The sequence below is a fragment of the Ovis canadensis genome, chromosome 3 (genome assembly GCF_042477335.2).
Source record: "Ovis canadensis isolate MfBH-ARS-UI-01 breed Bighorn chromosome 3, ARS-UI_OviCan_v2, whole genome shotgun sequence".
In the NCBI taxonomy this organism is placed as follows: Eukaryota; Metazoa; Chordata; class Mammalia; order Artiodactyla; family Bovidae; genus Ovis; species Ovis canadensis.
Genome location: NC_091247.1, coordinates 27,409,388 through 27,429,222, shown reverse-complemented (window position 1 = coordinate 27,429,222; position 19,835 = coordinate 27,409,388). Strand labels below are relative to the sequence as shown.

Genomic DNA, 19,835 nt, shown 5'->3' with positions numbered 1-19,835 from the left:
TTGAGGTGCTATTAAACTGTAAGAGAATTGCTGAAAAACCTGGGGTATGTTGAAAGAAGAGCAGGTTGGATTTGTATTAGTTCCCAGTCATCTTACCTGAACAATGGTTGAAAGAGACTTGAGAGTCTCCCAAGCTAAGATGGCATCTCAAATATGCACATTTCAACTTACTCCCTGTCAAAGCCCTATCATAGCCATGGGAAAGGGAGTCACAAGACTGGGAAATAAAGAGAGACGACAACAGTTGTACTGGGAGCTGGAAAGCCTGCAGAACAATGGTAAATGAGTTGGCAAAACCAAGCCTCTGAATCCAAAACCAGAGGGGAGAAAGCTGGGCATCAACATGCTATCCATCCCAGATTCCATAGAATGCACAGATGAGAAGAGGTCCATTCTCTCTTGAAACTGGGCACAGTGGTGGCAATGAGAATAAGCAGGATTGGGTAAAAACTGCTGGTGAAGCAATCAGATTTCTGGATCTTCCGAAACCTATGCCACTGGGTAATTGACCCTTCCAACCCCATATAAAACTAGAGATTTAATCTTTAAGGAGAGTAAAACAGAACTTTGGATTGGGTGTTGGCTGGCATAGATGTTGGTATAATTGAAAATGAAGGTATCCTACTGAAAACAAGGAGATAATCAATCTCTATAGTATTAAATGTCAAATGCTGGGTTCCCCAGTCCTTTTTACCTCCAGTCCTCAGTCCCTTGGAATACCAATGTTTCAGGTAGGAAATCCAGAGAATATACTTTAAGGAAACTGATTATCTCAAATGGAAAGACAAAAACCAAGACTTCGCTGCAATACAGCCAAGCAGATCACCGTGCATGGAAGCTCAAAGCCAGAAAGCCTCATCACAGATGACTATAACAAGATTCTCAGTCCCACAGGCAGTTTCAGATCCTTGCAGCTTTCCACTAACAGGCAGTATCAATTTCTCCTCTTCTTGAGACCGAGTAAGATTTGGGGACTTCTTCAATAAATAAATGGACTGTGTCGCATGATTTTTTGGGCTAAGTCATAAAAGGTGATACAGCTTCTGCCTGGCCCTTTCTCTGGATTCTTGCTCGGAGAATCTTCCCATCATGCTGTGAGGAAGTCCAAACTTGCCTCTGTGAAGAGGATGAAGCCCCCAGCCAAAAGCTAACATCAACTACCAGATCCATGAGTGATGCATTCCAGCCCCTGGCATTGGAACTTTTCTGCTAAGGCCTTTGTTAGTGTGAAGCAGAAAGGCTATCCTTGTTCTCCCTGAATTCCTGATCCATAGAATCCATGAACAAAACAAATGGCTGTTTTATTTTTATTTAGTTTTGGCTGCACTGTGTGGCTTGTGGGATTTTAGTTCCTTGACCAGGAATTGAACCTGTGCACCTTGCAGTGAAAGTTCAGAATCCTAACCAATGGACCACCAGGGAAGTCCCACAAATGGTTGTTTTATTAATTACTATGCTTTGCACTAATTTGTTATAAAGTCATTAGTATAATCACTGGAATAAGCATTAATTAAACATTTAAACTTTAATTATTTTGGAGGTTATCTTCCCTAAACATTTCAAGATCCTTAGAAGAAGCAATTTGCCATCTTGGAATTTATAAGAATTATGTTTGTGTGTGTGTATGAGGAGCAGGGAGATGAGATTATCATGGACTGTAAGTGGGTACAGTACTTGGTATGATCCATCATTCTCTTAAAAGCTTTTGTGGAATTTGAAACTATTTTCTTCTCTCTTTGATTAAAATAAATCATAGAGGATGAGACATGAGCTCATTATGAGAATAATAAGTTTCAGGATTTTTGTAAAATGAAGAGAAAGTTTTGAATAGGCTGGATAGGAATTCAAAGACTACTTATAATACATTCCAGAGCCCAGCAACTTTTTTCATATTGCCTGCTGTTTAGGATTATAGTCATCACTGCTGCGTTCAGTTACAGGTGGGGACATTATTTTGGAAACCTCTCTTTGTATTGTCTTTGTAACCTAGATCTATTGCCCATGACATTTTAGCTATTTAATAACTCTACTGTTCCAGCAGAGCCTCCCCAAGGAGTACTTCAAGTTCCCAGTGTCCACCAACCTAAGCTCTCTGTAGGAGCAATGAAAAACCACAGGTGCAAGAAATCTGAGGATTCCTTCTCCGAGGGGTCTCTCTTCAGTCAGCTCTGTTTTTGTCTTAAAATAGATCTTAGGCTCTATGGAGTAGTTAATCTTAGAAATTCAGAAATAGAAGATTAACCCCCAAAGATTAAGTGATTTTTCTAAAATATGTTAATTCCATGTGATTGCTAATTTATTACCTTCTATCCTTAAGATGAATGACAATTTATCCTGCAAACTTCATATCGATTATTTTCACCAGGTAAGAACAAAAAATTTCCTTCTGAGTAAGGAAAGCAGATATATTTTCTCCAAACGAACAACAGAAAACAAAACCATGTTTATGTAGCTTACAAAAGGTGTGAAAGGGATTCTGAAGTTCCGTGGCTCACTCATCTGATGTCACATTTTTCATTTGAAAGAATATTGTTTCCAGCTTGTGCTTGTTATAAAAATAGGATTCCAAATATTTATGGAAATAAAAAATCGTTTATCAGTCTCTCTCCTCCCAAAGAGATTTAAGGTTACCAAATCACTGGCAAAATCTTATTGATTCAAGAAATACTTCCTTTTATGTTACTTTTTGCTAGGTTTTTGATTGGTTCTGGAGAGACAAAGTCAAGTTAATTACACATGGAATGTGCCTTCAAAAAGTTTACAGTGTAATAGGGAGTTGGGCTTTTACAAAAACACTTAAAATGTAAGATATTAATAGAAAGTGAGATGGATCATGTGGAAGGCAGAGACACACTTGAGTGAAAGTTAAGAAGAGGGAGAGAAGTTTTGCATCTGGTGGTGAGAAAGCAAGATGGTGGGATGAAGGGAAGAAGAGTCAGAGAAGTGTTTTCATGGTGAAGGTGGGCTTTAACGCTCCCCCTGCCCCCCAGCAAAGGATTTTTTCAAGTGAACAATAAAGCTTCAGTTTGTCTGTAACGTCCAAACAAGACGTACATCAGTGAGGATATTTTAAAAGAGGAGATTCCAGGGCTTCCCTGGTAGCTCAATGGTAAAGAATCTGCCTGCCAATTCAGGAGATATGGGTTCAATCCCTGGTCCAGGAAGATCCCACAGGCCATAAAGGAACTAAGCCTGTGCCCCATAACCATTGAGCCTGTGCCCTAGGGTCTGGACGCCACAGCTACTGAAGCCCACGAACCCTACAGCCCATGCTCTGCAACAAGAGAGGCCACCACAATGAGAAGCCTGTGCACGGCAGCTTGAGAGCAGCCCCTGCTTGCCACAACTAGAGAAAAGCCCTCGCAGCAAGAAGACTCAGCATGGCCAAAGATAAATAAATTAAATAAAACTTGAAAAGAGGATATCCCTGGACCCTCACCAGACCTAAAGACCCAGCCTCCACAGGGGCAGATGTGGGCAGTCATGTTTTTAGTAGTTTCCTCTTGGGACTCTGGTTGTGGCTGGATTTGGGAATCTCTGGGATGAAGTGCAAGGTTCACAATAGGAAATGTTGGAGATAAAGTTGGGAAGGTTGATTGGTGCCAAATACCAGAGGGCATTGACTTCCAGAAAGCATGTGGGGTTTATTCACTCGTTAGTGGGATGCCAGGAGAGAAGACAAGACCCTTGAGTAATGAAGTAACAGATCAGTGTGGTGCTTTAAGAACAGTGATCTGCTGGTGTGTGGAAGATGGACTAGGAAGGAAGTCTGACGTAGAGAAAATAATTAGGTACTGCCTGTAATTTCTCATGACGAAGTAACTAAAGCACAAACTTTAGCAGTAGCTACATCAGAACGGCATGGGTGTACTTCTAATCTCACTCTTGTCTTTTAGTTCTTATAACATCTCTTTGATCTTGCATCCCATTGAAGACACTCTCAGTGAACACTAAACACTCCCAACCCAAGGTCTTGCTTTTTGGTTAAAATACATTGTATTTCAATGTGCGAATGGTATTTGTCGTCATTATTTTTTACACATTTACTTATTTATTTATTTTTGGTTGCACAGCGTCTTCACTGTTGTGTTCAGGCTTTCTCTAGTTGCATGGAGGGAGGGCTACTCTCTTCTTGTGGAGCATGGGCTCTAGGGCTGTTGGTCTCAGTAGTTGTGGCACACGGGCTTAGCTGCCCCTTGGCATGTGGAATCCTCCCGGACCAGGAATTGAACCCACGTCCCCAGCATCGGCAGGTGGATTCCCAACCACTGTGCCACAAGGGAAAGTCTGCTGCCATTGTTTGAAGGAACAAAAAGGTATGTTAAGGCCATGGAGTCCTCTGGACTGTGGAATGCTTAGAAATGTCCCAACTCTGGATGCAACTGATTCCTTACCAGAAATGGGGGAAGCTCTTGAATTTCTGTAACTGCCCAGCACATTGCATGAAAGCGGGCATATAGGAATCACTTACAAAGTTTCAGTTATTGATTTGAGTTCCAATGAAATGTTTGATCCTGTTCCTTGATTCTCTTGAGAAGTCTGGAAATGTTTTTCTGACACGTTTCCTCTCTGATAACCCTTTCTGTGCAACCCGCCCTCCGCTCCTGTGGCCTGGCAGCATGTTCTCATAGACTTAATGGACTCTGATTAACCGGGTCTTCCAATCTCACCAATCAGTCCCTTTTGATGAGCACAAAGAAGCCTGGGGACTTCTTGTTGGAATCACTTCGCCTTTGAACACACTGCACCTATTTGGGAAAAGGCTCAAATGTTTGGCAAATTGGGCTTCCCAGGTGGCTTCCCAGTGGTAAAGAATCTGCCTGCTAGTGCAGGAGCTGCAGGAGTTGTGGGTTCGATCCCTATTACTAACCTTTCATGTGAATCCTTCAAGCAGGTAGAGGCAGATAGTCCTAGCTCCTCTGTATACAGGAACATAATTAAATAAAAAGAAGAGAAAGGAAATGCTGTGTCCTTTTAAATGAAAACATCAGAGGAAGGAAAATGGTTATCTGCCTCAAAAATGTATTAGTTTAATAAACTCAGTTTGAACTTAACCATAAAGAAAAAAGAATAAAATGAAAATTAACTTTGAGAAGAACTTAAAATTGTCTACTGTGATCTCTACGGTGCTTGTTATGGGCTAAAGTGTGAAACTAAAAGTGTTAGTTGCTTAGTTGTGTCTGAGTTTTTGTGATCCCATGGACTATAGCCCATCAGGCTCCTCCATCCATGGAATTCTCCAGGCAAGAATACTGGAGTGGTTAGCCATTCCCTTCTTCAGGGGATCTTCCTGATCCAGGGATACAACTTGGGACTTCTGCATTACAGGCAGATTCTTTACTGTCTGAGCCACCAGGGAAGCTTAACTGTGTTCTCCCTAAAATACATATATTGAATCTGTAGCCCCTAGTACCCTCAGAATAAGACTATATTTGGAGTTAGGGTTTTTAAAGAGGTGATTAAGTTAAAATAAGTCTGTTAGGGAAGGTTCTAATCCAAGAAGAATACATGTAGACAAAGAGAAACTCCAGGGATGTGTGCAGAAAGAAGAATGACCATGTGAAGACACGGGGAGAAGGCAGCAGTCTGCAAGCCAAGGATTTTGTTGTAAAGGGGAGTGAGTTCAGTTAAGTTCAGTTCAGTCGCTCAGTCGTGTCTGACTCTTTGTGACCCCATGAATCACAGCACGCCAGGCCAGCATCATGCCAGCATCACCAACTCCCAGAGTTCACTCAGACTCGCGTCCATTGAGTCAGTGATGCCATCCAGCCATCTCATTCTCGGTCATCCCCTTTGAAGCTCTAGTTAATTAACCTGCACCAGTAATACCATATTCCATCAAATATAGAACACCATCATTTGGAGCACACAATATTATTTTACACACCAACAAAAAAGAATAAATACTGATAAGTAAACTGTAATACACTGTCAATGGTAAGATGCCTTAAATTCCAGGGTAGTTCAAATATCAAAAACTGTGTCTTAAAGTGAATGACATGAAATATAGAAACAAAAAAATAAATCGCTTAATGACCGAACTTTAAAAATATATGCATATATTGCAAAACATGGTAACTACCTGATGTCTGCTGAAATCACTCTGCCCTTTAAGTTTCTAACACATTCACTCATATGCCAAATACGTGATGGATGGGGCCAGGATGTGTAAAGTTCGTCTCCAAATTTCTGGGACTTCAGAAGTGCATCCATCCCATTGCTAAACTTCTGTTCTCATTTCTGTGTTCCCCACTGACCATGGCCTCTTTTCCTCCTTATTTTAAAATATTTATTGCATTTTGTTTTCATGTGTATCCAATTTTATTAGAAGTTCCTGGCAACAGAAGTAGTGAATATTACATAACTTAAAAGTTTTTTGCCTCGTAACACAAAGAATTTCTTTACAGCTGATATTTCCATATTATATTCCCCATCTATTAGGTCTTTCTTCTCTTCAGCTGCTCTCCTCTGTTGTCATATACACTCCAATTTTGCTGTCTCTGTAAGCCCCTGACTACTTCAGGGAGTTCATAAATTTTAAAAAAATCGAAAGCAGATTGTCAGTATATTTACCCCAGAAAGATAGTATGTCGGGCCCCTTGGAGGCCAAGGGAGGCACATTGTATGTATTTACCATTGCTGTACTTTTGGTATAATAGACAGTAAAAGGCACAGATCTTAAGTATTCGATTTGATGAATTTTGACAATTGTGTATAATAATGTAAGTACCAGCTTAAACAAAATTTAGTTTCAGAAAGTCTCCTGTGTCCCTTTTCAATTAATTAACAGCCCTCCCCCTCCACCGGTAACCACTTTCTAATTTCTATCACCATAGATAAGTTTTGTTTAATATTGTACTTCACATAAGTGGAATCAGTGTGTGTTCTTTTGTGTCTGAACCCTTTTGCTTAACAATACAGCCACCATACAGTAATGATTTCCTCAGTTTTTTCCCCATGAGAACCATCTACCTTGGGTTTAGACAGTAAAGAAGAGTATGCAAAAAAGCAAAATGGCTGCCTGAGGAGGCCTTACAAATAGCTGTGAAAAAAAGAGAAGCAAAAAGCAAAGGAGAAAAGGAAAGGTATACCCATTTGAATGCAGACTGCCAAAGAATGGTAAGGAGAGATAAGAAAGCCTTCCTCAGTGATCAGTGCAAAGAAATAGAGGAAAACAATAGAATGGGAAATACTAGAGATCTCTTCAAGAAAATTAGAGATACCAAGGGAACATTTCATGCAAAGATGGGCTTGATAAAGGACAGAATTGATATGGACCTAACAGAAGCAGAAGATATTAGGAAGAGGTGGCAAGAATACACAGAAGAACTGTACAAAAAAGATCTTCAAGACCAAGATAATCATGATGGTATGATCACTCACCTAGAGCCAGACATCCTGGAATGTGAAGTCAAGTGGGCCTTAGAAAGCGTCACTACGAACAAAGCTAGTGGAAGTGATGGAATTCCAGTTGAGCTGTTTCAAATCCTGAAAGATGATGCTGTCAAAGTGCTGCACCCAATATGCCAACAAATTTGGAAAACTCAACAGTGGCCACAGGACTGGAAAAGGTCAGTTTTCATTCCAATCCCAAAGAAAGACAATGCCAAAGAATGCTCAAACTACCGCACATTAGTAAAGTAATGCTCAAAATTCTCCAAGCCAGGCTTTAGCAATACGTGAACCCTGAACTTCCAGATGTTCAAGCTGGTTTTAGAAAAGGTAGAGGAACCAGAGATCAAATTGCCAACATCAGCTGGCTCATGGAAAAAGCAAGAGAGTTCCAGAAAAACATCTATTTCTGCTTTATTGACTATGCCAAAGTTTTTGACTGTGTGGATCACAATAAACTATGGAAAACTCTGAAAGAGATGGGAATACCAGACCACCTGACCAGCCTCTTGAGAAATCTGTATGCAGGTCAGGAAGCAACAGTTAGAACTGGACATGGAACAACAGACTGGATCCAATTAGGAAAAGGAGTACGTCAAGGCTGTATATTGTCACCCTGCTTATTTAACTTCTATGCAGAGTACATCGTGAGAAACGCTGGGCTGGAGGAAACACAAGCTGGAATCAAGATTGATGGGAGAAATATCAGTAACCTCAGATATGCAGATGATACCACCCTTATGGCAGAAAGTGAAGAGGAATTAAAAAGCCTCTTGATGAAAGTGAAAGAGGACAGTGAAAAAGTTGGCTTAAAGCTCCACATTCAGAAAATGAAGATCATGGCATCTGGTCTCATCACTTCATGGGAAATAGATGGGGAAACAGTGGAAACAGTGTCAGACTTTATTTTTGGGGGCTGCAAAATCACTGCAGATGGTGACTGCAGCCATGAAATTAAAAGACACTTACTCCTTGGAAGAAAAGTTATGACCAACCTAGATAGCATATTGAAGAGCAGAGACATTACTTTGTCAACAAAGTTCCATCTAGTCAAGGCTATGGTTTTTCCAGTAGTCATGTATGGATGTGAGAGTTGGACTGTGAAGAAAGCTGAGTGCCGAAGAGTTGATGCTTTTGAACTGTGGTGTTGGAGAAGACTCTTGAGAGTCCCTTGGCCTACAAGGAGATCCATCCAGTCCATTCTAAGGGAGATCAGTCCTGGATGTTCTTTGGAAGGAATGATGCTAAGCTGAAACTCCAGTACTTTGGCCACCTCATGCGAAGAGTTGACTCATTAGAAAAGACTCTGATGCTGGGAGGGATTGGGGGAAGGAGGAAAAGGGGACGACATAGGATGAGTTGGCTGGATTGCATCACCGACTCGATGGACGTGAGTTTGAGTGAACTCCTGGAGATGGTGATGGACAGGGAGGCCTGGCGTGCTACGATTCATGGGGCTGCAAACAGTCGGACACGACTGAGCGACTGAACTGAACTGAATTGAACTGATGATTCTATTCCATAAATACAGCTCTACTGTTTCTCTCCTCCTTTGGATGAACTTTGGTGTTGCTTTCTGTTTTTTGTTATAATGAATATTCTCCTCAGAGTCTTTTTGAAGACATAAAATCTTCTGCTGTGAATTTTAAATTTGCAATGATTTTTCTCCACTCCTCAAGAAATAAGTAAATTTCCCTAAGCCATCATCAAAATTGGCAACTAATACCACATGTAGTTTTCCCAGGACATAGTAGTGAAGGCAAGAATTTAGAGTGATTACTGTTCCAGAGATTTTCATGAATATCTAAACTTATGATTATTGTGTATGTGACTATTTCCAGAGGCTCTTCTTCTATTCCCAAATGATGTTTTGTCATAGGCTGCCTGATTGCCTTCACTGCCCAAATTCTCATTATCTAAATTCTTGCTATCTAAATGCAGGTACTGAATAGATGAAGAGAGGGGTTTTGCTTTTGTTTTTTTGTTTTCTTGTTTTGAGTTGGTCTGACATCTCTTAATATCTCAACTCTCATTCCTGTCTACCTGAAACCCAGGGCCACTCCGATTTGGATACTGTGCTTCACAGCACAGTGAGATTAAACTTTTCCAGGTCTAAATGGAACTTTCTAGTGACAGGATGGCCAAGCTTCTGTTTAGAACCATGCTTATTTAAGCTCCATCCACCACCTTCCAGTGAAGAAGCCTGGCAATTCCTTCATTGGAGACCTCTGTGGTCTAACCGTGCAGCATTGAGTGAGTTACTGTGCTTTGCTCTCTGCAGGATGGAATCATGGCTGCGTGCATCATAGAGGTGTGCAGAATACGTGTGACTGATTGTATGTAAAAGCTCAAGCATCCTTAGGACTTTGGCTGGGCCTCACTCTTGTTTCTGGCTCATCTTAGTTTGCTTCTCTAGGTGCTTCCCTCCCCCTCCACTTCTCCACTCACTTCAGCTCCCAGAAATTGACCTCTCCAGACTGCATCACCCAAGCTATCTTCCTTGACCTCCAGCTACCAGTTGGTTTCAGCCAATGGGAGACCTAGTAAGGCACTGTGGACAAGGAGGAAGAATCAACCTTGAATATTCATTGAAAGGACTGATGCTGAAGTTGAAGCTCCAATACTTTGGCCACCGGATTTGAAGAGTCAACTCATTAGAAAAGACTCTGATGTTGGGAAAGATTGAAGGCAGGAGAAGAGGGGGATGACCGAGGATGAGATGGTTGGATGGCATCACCGATTCAACGGACATGAGTTTGAGCAAACTTCGGGAGATAGTGGAGGACAAGGAAGCCTGGTGTGCTGCAGTCCATGGGGTTGCCAAGAGTCGGACATGACTGAGCGACTGAACAGCAACAATTCCCTTGGAGTCCCTTCCCATCTGCCTTGACTGGATCCCTTCTGGTCTAGAAGTCCCTAGGGCTTCCTACTACTTTTAGTCCCCAAGAGCTCCCATTCCTGGCAGGTTTCTGCTTACAGTGTGTTCAAAGGCTTAAGTCTTTGTTCCAGTCTCCTGAGCTACTCTTTTGAGCCTGCCATCACTTTTCTGCCAGGGCCCTGACTGGTGCCCTCTCCCAGGCCTGCAGGTGGTGGTCTTTGCCCCTGATGTAGTTTGCTGCTTAAGAGATGGTATGTCTGTGCAGCAGCAGCAGCATGTCTGAGCCAGAGGAATCCACCTTTTGGAACCTGGCTCTGTGCAGCCTTATTTTGTTTATGTGCTGAAAATAAGGAGAATGTCATTCTTGAAAAGGGATTTCTTTTTTATTTTTTTTTTAACTTTGGGCCAAGCACTCCTTCCCTCCCTCTTCTCCAACACACACACCTAAAAAAAAAAAAAAAAAAGAAAGAAAGAAGATGATGCTCTGGCTTGTATTTATGAGGGAGTTAGGCATGCTGTTCTCCTTTCAAAGCTCTTCACGCGGAAAGGAAACTGGCCTTGACATTTACACAGTCCAGGAGAATTCCAAATAGAATTTGGACAGATTGGGAAGTTACCATCTTGGAGTGTGTGGGGAAAACAATCCTGGTGGGAAGACGTGGTGACATATATGAGACAATCCATAGATGTTAGGAATGTGCTGCTTTGTATGTGCGTCTCCACTCCACAATCCGATGGGATTGCCAAAAATATGCATTTGTTCTTTATGATATCACACGAGGAGGCCATCCAATTAAAGCACTCCCCAATAAATGCAAAGAGTATAATTTCTGAGTATATTTATGATTGCTTAATGTCAACAAAAGGGTCTTTTAAACGCAGCACATGCCTTCCCCAGCACTTGCGGATCAGGCTAAACACATCCAAATGCACGAACCATAAAAGAAGGAAGAGGCAGTGTCGGCACCGAGCTCTTTGGTTTCTGCATCTGGCCAGCGTCCACTGGGAGAAATGTAAGTCAGAGTTTACCACATGGATTACAAATGTGCTGAATTGCAAGAATGATTATTAAATGAAAATATCCATAGCACCTGCAGCTTGTCCCGGAAAATTCCCCCCGGGCATTGTGGGTGCTTTTTTAAATTTTTTTTTTTTTTATTTTTTTTTGAGGAGGGGAAAAAAAGTGAGACAGGGTAAGATGCAAATGGCAACTCCAGCTGCTTCTGGTAGCAGCTCCATCGATGTTCCTGAAGGGTTTGCAGGGGCTGGTCAATCAATCTGAGCTGCTTCCATTCCCAGCATGAGTGTGGTGAGGGAGGGGCTTGGGGAATATCATTAGCCTCTTTCCTTTGAGGTTTGGATGATCAAGAAAATGAAAATAATAGTAATGTAAATGGCAAGTGCTTTTGAAAACAAAGCACATCGGTGCAGGAGGAAGCATGAAGCTGGCTCTGTTGCTCGGGCCCAGCGGTAGTGTTTATTCTGTTATAAGGTCAGGGCTTCTTCTGGAAACAGAAACTGAGCAGCTATGTGGATTTTGTTGATTTAATACATGATTGTGTATATATATAGAACATTCTGGACATATGTAATATTTGGCTGTGTTTCAATTAGCTCCTGTGTGTGTGCGTGTGCATGCCTGTGCATGTGAAAACAAACAAAAAATAAAGTTAAGGAAAACTCAATGAGGTGGTTAATTTCTGGAATTTGACATCACAATACCTAGAGTCAGTTACCACTCGAACCCTGTAAGGACCTGGGCAAGTCACTCCACCTTTCTGAGCCTGTCTTCCCTCACGTGTAAAATTGGGACGATGCTTAAGCCCACACTTATCCCACAGGTAGCTGTCAGAATCAAATGAGGTACTTTGTGTGAAGATGCTTTGAATATGGTAAATCACTAAGTATCAGTTGTTATTATCAGAAAGAATTTCCTGTTGCTAAAAATCTCATATATAGGTATAACTCGATCAGATGTGTCAACATAAATATGGTTTGCACGTACCTAGAAATTGTAATCTGACCAGAACACTTCACCTTTAAATAACCTCTTTTTGCTTGTCTCCTAGTAAAGAGACTGCATCCATTTAGGTTTCTTTTCAGGGTTGGAGCTGCTGCTGCTGGTAAATTGATGGAAAATGTACATTTTTTTAAAAACTGAGCTTTTGTAGTACAGATATGACATACATCTTTCAAGAGTTTTAAAACAGAAGTGTTTGCAGCTCTTTTCTTCCCCCAACCTCCTTCCCACCTGCGGCCCACAAGTACAGACATCTAAAGGGGAGTTCTAAAGTGTCCCTCGGGCCCTGGGGTTCATGGTGCTGATTGAGATGACTGGTGAAAAGAGGACCGAAATGAGCTGAAAAGCTAACTTGACTTGCCATATAGAAAAGCCAGAGGGGGACTTTGCTGGTGATCCAGTGGCTAAGACTCCAATGCAGGAGGCTGGGGTTCAATCTCTGGTCAGAGAGCTAGATCCCATATGTCACAACTAAGACCCAGTGCAGCCAAATAAATAAATAAATAAATAAACCCTATCCTTAATTAAAAACACAAAACAAAACAAAACAAAAAAACAAACAACAAAGAATAAAAGAAAAGCCAGAGAAAAAGCAGAGATGTAGATGTAGAGATAGGGGGAAGATGGCACTAGAAAAGGTGAGAGCCATTGAAACATTTGGGGGCAGTTTTGAGATAGTGAGAAAAGAGATTTTGTGAAGACTGCCATGCTGTGATGAGTAATATTTTGGAAAGAAAGTGGTTTAAATCAAATTTTGAAGATTTTTTTCCCCCATACATTGTGCATTGCCATCCCCGCCCCCTTGTCCTTTTCTCAGACTTCAAGAAGTAAAGTATTTTGGATTGTGTTTTCAATTTCTCTTGAATGCTTGTTTTAGATTTCTTCTCAATTCAGTTATATGTTGAGCTGGAACACTAGGTAGCCCAGCTTTCTGTGGATTATATAAAGATAAGTTTTAAATGGCCATTATACGAATTCTAAGATATATTTTAATGCTACATAGACAATAGATTTTTTTTTTTTTGGTCCTCATTTTTTTTTTATTTTAAAATCTTTAATTCTTACATGCATTCCCAGACAATAGATTTTATTTTCAGCTATGGAAAGATTTCAGCATTTTGTTGAGGATTGTGTGGTAAAATGAGGGAAAGCAAATGCAGAGGATGTATGTGAATCTATCCATATCTTCATAGCAAAATGTGGACTGTCAGAAGACTGAGAAAAAGCCAAGAACTCAGGCCTATTGGGAAGTTCCTCATCACAGTGCAGACCCTCTATACAAGTAATCAGACACTTTCCTGCTGGCCTGCATCTTTTACTCTCTAAAGGGGGTCCTCCACCGCCGTCTGTTCTAACTGGATGAGACTGTTGGGAGCATAACTCATATTCCCTCATTTCTTATAGAGAACATTCAGACACAAACTGACTTTGAAGGACTGGCTCAAGGACAAAGAATTAGCTAGAAGCGTCTGATCCCAGGGGCTTCCAGGTGGCGCTGGGGTAAAGAACCCTCTTGCCATAGCAGGAGACACAGGAGATATGATCCCCTGGAGAAGGGAATGGCTTCCCACTCCAGTATTCTTGCTTGGAGAATTCCATGCATAGAGGAGCCTGGTGGGCTACAGTCCATGAGATCACAGAGAATCGGACACGACTGAAGTGACAGCATATGCACCTGACCCCACAGTTTAGTGTTCTTGGGACCACCTCACGCTTTCCTGCAAAGGATCCTCATAAAGATCCACAAGCTCAGGGCTCATCCAAAAGAGATGCCCCAGAGAGGTGGATGGTAGGAGAGAAAATAGTCTCGCCACACACTGGAACCTCATGACAGAGGTGTCTGCTGTGCAGTCCCCCATCCCACTCTGTACCCTCAAGAGCAGTCAGGGGCTTCAGGATGCTGTGCAGGGGCCTCCTGTGGGGAAAGCTTCCTCTACTTGATGAATCCATCTCTAGGAAATGGCCATCCCTGTCTGGCTTACACGGGGCCTGCAGAGTTGTGTTCATAATCTCCCAGGCCGTTAAACTGAGATTTCACACCTGCAACGTTCACCTCTACATAATATGCACACTCAGCATTAGACAGGAAGTAAGCTTAAGGCTCTTTCAATGACTGCACATAATGATACATAGGGTTCCGTTTTTCTTCTTATAACAGATTGGCAAAAGCTTGAGCTGACTTGAGTGTAATGTGGCTGGGAAATCACAGCTTGAAATTTCTAGACGATATGAAATCTTTTTCAAATCTTTTCCCTATTGCTAAAAATTCATTTTCTAGTTTCAGTGAGAAGAGCTTCATTCATAATGGGCTTTAAAAGAAAAAGTACAAATGTAGTACATTTCCTGACTATAATCAAACTGGAAACATCATGTAAACATCTAGCTCTTATATTTTAGTTATGCTGCTTTAAATTGCAACCTTCCATCTCTGAGTTATGTGTAAACCAAAGTGAGGACCATGGGAAAAAATGTCTGGCTTTGTTCAAGTTAGAGTGCTTGAATATTGGCAGGAATTAGAGATTGATGGAGTCCTGGGAAATCAAGAAAAATCATTTTGTATAATTGCCTCTCCTCCTGTATCCCCTCCCTATTATGCATGACTCTAATTATTAAAGTTCCTTGGAACTGGGTTTTAAAGGGGACAGGAGACTGCTCTTGCTTTTGATGACCCAGTAGAGTATCCAATAATACTTAGAGAAAAAAATACATAAGTGTTTTCCTTATGTCTAACCTAATTTCTAAGTAAACACTCCTGATTCTTATTATGATGTTGTAATCTGTGATGGACATAACCTCCTGCAAGAACAACTAGAAGCTTGATTTAAAAAATGTCTCCAAAGTCATGAGAGAGCTATTGACACAACAAGGACTTGAGGACACAGATCCTGGAGAGAAAGGAGATTCAATGAGATGAGTACACTCATTTCCTACTCAGGGCACTTGACAATTTGGGGTATGGTGTAAGAGATTGAGAAATGAGTCAGAGAACCTCTGTCATGGGCAGGAAGGTGATAAGAGTGTTAGGAAACATTAAGGGCTTAGATAGCAAAAAATTGGAAATCTGGGCCTTCAAGTCAGCTAAGTTTGAGGGCCAAGAAAGGAGAGAAGGTGCAGAAAAGTGAGCCTGGCATTTGGCACCAGCTTTTCCTCCAGGCATTTGACAAGTTGTGTGGAACTAGAGACTGCGAGGCTAAAGAGAAAGCAACTGAAAAACAGAGCAGATTATATGATGCCAAGAAATTAAAAAAAAAAAAAAAAAGAGTTTAGAACTTGGAAGAGAGGAGAGAACCACTGCAGACACTCCAGGCTCTCAGCTGGGACTACTGGAGGGTGACATTCTACACACAGAAGCCAACCAGAGGTAGACCAAGCCCTTCAATGATGCAATCCAGTCTCAAATCAATTCAGTCTCAGATTAGACTGAGGCCATCTGTCTCCTTCTGTCTTCCAAAAGAGAGGTTGAATCCTCTCTGTAAGAAGATGATAGCATCCAAAGCATGAACATTTTAATACATAATAACTGACACTCAATTAAAAATGATCAGGCATATAGGTAAACAGTGTCAATCAGTAAATAGACAAGAGAGCAGGTAGTGCAGATATTAGAATTATTAGATACAGTTTTGAAATAATTGTGATCAATAAATTCAAAACAGTAGATGACAACATAGAGAATTTTATGGTAGAATGTGAATCCGTATAAAATAATCAAATGGAAATCCTAGAACTGAAAATTCTAATGTCTGATATTAAAAAGTGAATAGATGAATTTAGCAGCAGAGCCAAAGAGGAGCTCAGTGAGCTTGATAATTGGTTAGTAAAAAGAATATTTAGAGTGAAGCATGGAGACAAAAAAGGTAAGAATTAAAGGAAAGAATATAGAAGACACAAATATGGTAAAAAAAAAAAAGTCTAATACAGGAGGTTTCTAAATCTCTGCACAATTGATATTTTGAGTCAAGTGATTATTTGTTGTGGGGCATTTTTGCTGTGCATTTGCAGACATTCAGTCGTGTCTGACTCTTTGCCACCCCATGGACTGTAGCCTGCCAGGTTCCTCTGTCCACGGAATTTTTCAGGCAAGGCATTCTGGAGTGGTTTGCCATTTCCTATTCCAACCCAGGGATTGAACCCACATCTCTTGCATCTCCTGCACTGGCAGGTGGATTCTTTACCACTAGCACCACCTGGGAAGCCCAAAGGAAGTGGAAGATAGGATAATAACAAATACTTGATTAAGGCAAAGAAGGAGAAAAAAGAATATAATGAATGGGCCAAATTCATTAATATGGCATTAAACAAACATTAATATGGCAAATATAAACCCAGATTTATAGCAATTATGTTAAATGTAAATGGCCTATATAGTCTAACTAAAAGGTGTATCAGAATAGATTTTATCGAAAGTCCAACTGCTTAAGGGAGATATACTTTAAATGTTGCTGTTCAGTCTCTAAGTTATGTCTGACTCTTTGAGACCCCATGGACTGCAGCAACCAGGTTCCTCTGTCCTCCACTGTTGCCCTGAGTTTGCTAAAATTTGTGTCCATTGAGTCAGTAATGCTATCCCGTTATGTGGTTTCCCATATTTTATTTCTTCTCCACAAGGTCTTATGATAAGTTTCTGTCATTTAGGTAAACTTGTATCTCAAAAGAGCTTAACCCTTAAGCCAAGTAATGGAAAAGGCTAGAGAAGATGGCATTTGCCTGGGAAGGTAGAGGAGACAAGACTTTGTGTGAGAAGATGGAGGTTTTAAGATCAGTAGAGCCTCTCTTTGTTGGATTAAGGATGCTGCCCATCCCTGGTGGTGGGGATCAGGGGGGCAGGTGGAGGGAGTGCCTTCAGAGGCATTCGAGTTAATGCAGAGTACATTGTAGCCATTATCATCAGTGTTATTTTAATAATTTTATGGCATTTACTTTTTATGAGACTGAATGAGTTAACACAGTATCATGCATGATACTCACTGGAGATTTCTTTTCCTCTTGCCTTTGAGGAAGAATGTGAACAAGACTCAGGAGGTGGCTAGAAAGCAGGTTCAATTGAGAATAAGCGATTTTTTTCTAGCTTAGAAAGAGATATCATTCACATCATCAAAAACCAGACACCTTTTTAAGGAACTGCATTCTCCACTCTGATACAAATCTTCTAGTATAGCTCCGTCAGCGCCTACTCTGGACCCTTGACAGCCACACACAGTCCTCCCTCTACATCAGCGGCTCTCAAACGGTGGTCTGTGTACCAACAGCATGTAGACCTGTTAGAGAAAACCCTTGGAACCTCATCTCAGACCCACTGAATTAGCATCCCCAGTGGCCCAAGAATCAGTTTTAACCAGCGCTGCAGGTCATGGGTGTGCATTCAAACTGGAGAACCACTGCTCTATCTTTTTGCTAATGGAGTTTCCCCCAACTTGAGATGCTCCATTGGCTTCTCTCTCCATTTTCAGTGTCTGAAGCCAGCCTTTCAATCTGCTTTCTATAGGACGTTATCCTAAACTTCTGAGGCCAAAGGAAGTTCTGCTGTCGTGCAGGAATGTCAACACTTTTAAGCTAAAAGAAAGAAAGTGAAAGAAAGTGAAATTTGCTCAGTCATGTCTGACTCTTTGCAACCCTATTGCCTATATAGTCCATGGAATTCCCCAGGCCAGAATACTGGAGTGGGTAGCCTTTCCCTTCTCCAGGGGATCTTCCCAATGCAGGGATTGAACCAGGATCTCCCACACTGCAGGTGGATTCTTTACCAGCTGAGCCACCAGGGAAGCCCAAGAGTACTGTAATGGGTAGCCTATCCCTGCTCCAGTGGATCTTCCTGACCCAGGAACTGAACCAGGGCCCCCTGCCTTGCAGGTGAATTCTTTACCAGCTGAGCTACTAGGGAAGCCCTACAATTTTAAGTTGTTCTCTAAATGGTTTCATGTGTGTGAGACAGTGAGGACTGATGCTGAAGCTGAAGGTCCAATATCTTGGCCACCTGATGCGAAGAGCTGACTCATTGGAAAAGACTCTGATCTTGGGGAACAACTGGGGGAAGGAGGAGAAGGGGGTGACAGAGGATAAGACGGTTGGATGTCATCTCTGACTCAGTGGAGATGAGTTTGAGCAAACTCTGGGAGATAGTGCAGACAGGGAAGCCTGGTATGCTACAGTCCAAGGGGTTGAAAAGAGTTGGACATGACTTAACAACTGAAAAACAACAACAAATGGTTTTATGCATGTGAGACAATAACCCTGTAAATTCCTTTACAGGAAGATTTTGGCAACCTTCTTTTCACACTTCTATAAGTACAGAGTAATTTTCTGCATTGAATCGAAATCACACAAAACTGCTTTGTCTTTGCAAGGAAAATAATGACAATGCCCTTTAAGGTCAGGAGTAACATCCCCCAGATTGCCTTTTGTCTTCTTCCTGCCTGGGATGTAGACATCGAAGCCCTAGGTGAACGGGTCTTGGAGTCCTCTCTCCCATCACGTAAGAATGTTCTCCTGCACCTCCAAACATGCCAGGGAAGCTTTCTTTCTTCTCTTAAGACTTTAGGCTATGATTGCAGTTTCCAAAGTGTGGCTGCATTTTTAATAGAGCCTCTGAGCAAAGGAGATAAGGCTTGAAAGTCTCCACCAATTTGCCTGTTCCCTTTAAGACCTTAAGGAACTCTTTGGGCCCATTAAAATGTTTTCCTTTAATTTTTAATTTTTGTTTTACGATAAGGCTAATTAAAGCAACACCTGTTTGGAATGATACAGTTGGTGCTGGGTCAACATTTCCATTGGTTTATAATCCAGCTGTGAAAACTCAATTTGAACTAAAACTTGGGTGTATAATATCCAAACCCAGGGGGATTCAAAAGAAACACTAATATACCAGTGTGCGTATTAGGGGGCAAAACAAATAGAAGCAAAGTGGTTTCAGGTGCTCTTTAGCACTTGCGTAGTAAGCGAAAGGTTTTTACGACCATGGTTTGTAGGCCTTCGGCTCCTCGTGTAGGTAGGATGCCGTTGGGTATTTAAAAGGAATGAAAACAGGCCAGTTAGTTCATGTGAAATACTAGCTACTGTGCACGCGTGGTAATGAGGCTTCTCTCATCAGAGGGGTCTTAGGACCTGAAATGACTGCGCTCATGTTTCTCTGGATTTAAGACCACCCGGAGATGTCCTGGTGTGATGGATGACAGTATGCCTTGAAGACCAATAGGCTGCTTTCTGTCCCCGCTCTTCTGTTGGGAGGCTGAAGTAGAGATTTATTTGCATGTCCTGTAAAGAAACTGGAACTTGGGTTCAGGCTGGAAATAACACTACAGACTAGAACTTGCCCTACAGTGGTTCCCAAACACTTTTTAATACCTACAGAGAGACCAATAAATAAAGCAGATAAAAGTGGGGCTGCTCAGATTGAATTAGTCAGAGAGCCAAGAGTCTCCACCTGGCTCAGCTCAAAGACTCTGGGGAGAGGGAGAGGCCTGGTGGGACCTCTCTGGCTATGAAAAGCCTAGTTGGAAAATTGCTGTCCTGCCAATGACATGAGCAGATGACCTGCCTTTAAGCTTT

The 19,835-nt window shown here is 41.6% G+C and overlaps 1 protein-coding gene across 3 annotated transcripts in view; it reads left to right on the top strand.

Moving 5' to 3' along the window:
* OSR1 (odd-skipped related transcription factor 1) overlaps nt 1–19,835 on the top strand; it is a 160,780-nt gene that overhangs the window by 56,961 nt on the left and 83,984 nt on the right. For 2 of the 3 annotated variants that reach the window (XM_069580255.1, XM_069580256.1), the window contains exon 2: nt 11,153–11,283. The exons of the other annotated variant lie outside the window; for it this stretch is intronic. The gene's annotated coding sequence lies outside the window, so the exon portion shown is untranslated. The remainder of the gene's footprint in view (nt 1–11,152; nt 11,284–19,835) is intronic. 3 annotated transcript variants of the gene reach the window in all.